The sequence below is a fragment of the Tenrec ecaudatus genome, chromosome 3 (genome assembly GCF_050624435.1).
Source record: "Tenrec ecaudatus isolate mTenEca1 chromosome 3, mTenEca1.hap1, whole genome shotgun sequence".
NCBI lineage: Eukaryota > Metazoa > Chordata > Mammalia > Afrosoricida > Tenrecidae > Tenrec > Tenrec ecaudatus.
Genome location: NC_134532.1, coordinates 110,259,758 through 110,262,179, shown reverse-complemented (window position 1 = coordinate 110,262,179; position 2,422 = coordinate 110,259,758). Strand labels below are relative to the sequence as shown.

Below are 2,422 nucleotides of genomic sequence, written 5' to 3'. Positions count from 1 at the left end.
GTGTGCAGAGCAGAACCCCCTCGCTGTCCTGGCCCGAGCCACTGTCAGGGGCGGGTTGGGAGGTCAGAAAGGGGGAAGTGAGTGTAGCAGCAGTTGGGTTCAACACGGGGTTGGAATCAGTCATGCCCCTGCTCGGGACCCAGAATGCGCTGTGGTTCTGGAGCCCTGGCTTGTCCGTTTGTCCTGTGTGGGGCAGCACATCAGAGCTAGGTGCAGGGTGAGTGGAAGGCAGAGACCACATTTCATCTGACTGTGCCAGTCCTCTGTCCTCCATCCCTACTCTCTCGGGCAGCCTATCTCTAGGGAGCGGGTCAGAGGGGCCCAGGCAGTGCTGAGTTCCTTCTCCAGGCCCTGAATGAACTGGTCATGGAGGAAGAGCAGCTGACCATGGTGCAGCAAGCGGGTGAGGATGGCCTCGATGCAGTTCGCCCATAGCAGAAGGTTGGTGCCAGGGACCAGCAGGCAGAGGTGGTAAGAGAGGAGGCGTTCTAGTAGTCAAAGGGCACTCTCAGCCAGAAGCAGTTTCTCATGGGCATCCAGGACCAGCGCAAAGCCTAAGGAGAGCACCCCAGCCACACCACTGTCCAGGGTTCCCAGAAAGGGACCCCCTGCTGCCAGGCGGAAGGCCCTATGTGGGATATCATTCAGGGACGTTGGTTCATCTGAGGATGACGGAGGCTGCAGGTCCACCGATGAATGGCCGGATGCCAACTGCTGCAGCTGGCACATAAGACTCCGCCTGTCTGGCAACGACCAAGATCTGCTCCTTGCAGAGGAGTCTGTCCCTCTTGGCACGTTTGGCCTTGGGTCATCAGGTGACATCTCGACACCAAAGACACAGGAGTAGAGCACTGGCAAAAGCCTGTGTCTTCGTCATTCGGGCCCACAGGGTGTGGGTGAGTAAGGCATGGACCGTGGATCCCAGGCAAGGGCCTTCCCCCATGAGACAGTGGACTTTCAGTAACAGGCCATTCCCCTGGGCAGCAGAGTGAGCAATGGCAGCTGTGTAGCCCTTTGGCCCCTGCGCACACTGGTTTGGGCACACGCACGAGCCTGTGTGCACACAGTGGGTGGGGCAGTCCGGTCTGGGTTGTGGCAGGTGGTTGCATGGAACTTATTTCCGACAACTGATCATAGGCCGTGGGCAACATTCACCGTTGAATCACAGACCCCAGCCCCAATCCTAGTGGGGTGGGGTCCGCACTGGTCACTTGCAGAAAGGGTAAGCTGATTGCCAGCTTGAAGTCGTCACAGACTCTCGCCCCACAGGCGCTTTGCAGAACTCTCCTCCCAGCGGCGGTGTCATCAGCCGGCTAGGTTCGGATTGGCGGAGATTCCTCCCAGCCTTGTGGGCCTGTGGGTAGACAATGAGCAAGACAAGCCTGAGCAGCTATGCAGGGTGGGCTGAGTTTTCCAGCTAGCCAATTAGCAGGCAGATCCTTGTTCTTCGCCCCTTAAGCTCCAGCAAAGGTCTGGCACATATCTTATTTTGAAGTAAAAACAAAATGGGGCAAAAACACCTGGCGGGCCAGATAAATGTCCTCAGTGGGCCGCATGTGGCCTACAGGCCGTATTTGGAGGACCCCAGGCTTAGACTGTGTGGGGATATAGAAAAGAGGGAAACAAAAACAACAATGTTGCTGAACCACGATCCCTGCCTGTGGAGCTGCAAGGGTCCAGTCCCTGTGCTGAAGTAAGCAGGGGCCAACTGCAGCTGTGTTGAGACCAAGCTCCTCTACGGGCTCCAAATGGTCGCAGCTCCTGCAGAGACAGTGGCAGGGCCAAGGTCAAGCCCCAGCCAGCTTCCACTGAGGTAAGACAGAAGCCCCCAGCCTCTCAAAACCCCGTGGATGTGTGCCTGCTTATCTTTATGATGCTCCTCCTGTGTTCCACCAGCATTAAATTTCTTTCTAAACAATGCTCCTGGGCTGAATTTTGTGGAGTATCTCTGGTATGTGTCACTCCATTGCCATCTTCCCGGAAGTCAGGGTTTCTGTTTTTAAGATCATTTTAGTGGAAGAATGATTACAGATGCTTTACCTTTGAGCAGGAGTAAGGGGACATTGTGAAAGTACTGAAAGCATCACCACCAGACGTAAACACTTGACATCAACTCCCCCTGGAGCGCGGCTTCATTCGTCTTTTATAAAACCAAACACAGAAAAATCCAGACTTAGACCCTCATCAGGCAAATCACTCGATATTTCCATACAAAATTAGCCCCTTTGGCTCCTCACCTTCTTCCCTTGGCTGTTTGTCTTTTAATCTTGGAACATAAAGAATATTGAAAAGAAATGTTCATATTCTTGGATCCCATCACTTTTAAACCTCTCTTTCTTATTTAATTAATGTCTAGCTATGTAGAAACCATAAGCAGACTCCATTTCTTTTTATTAAGAGCCCTCAGGTGATAAAACGTCCC

General features: G+C 53.5%; 1 pseudogene; it reads right to left on the bottom strand.

The window, feature by feature from the left end:
• Positions 1–276: 276 nt before the first annotated feature.
• LOC142442325 (AP-5 complex subunit sigma-1 pseudogene) lies at positions 277–943 on the bottom strand (annotated as a pseudogene).
• Positions 944–2,422: the final 1,479 nt, after the last annotated feature.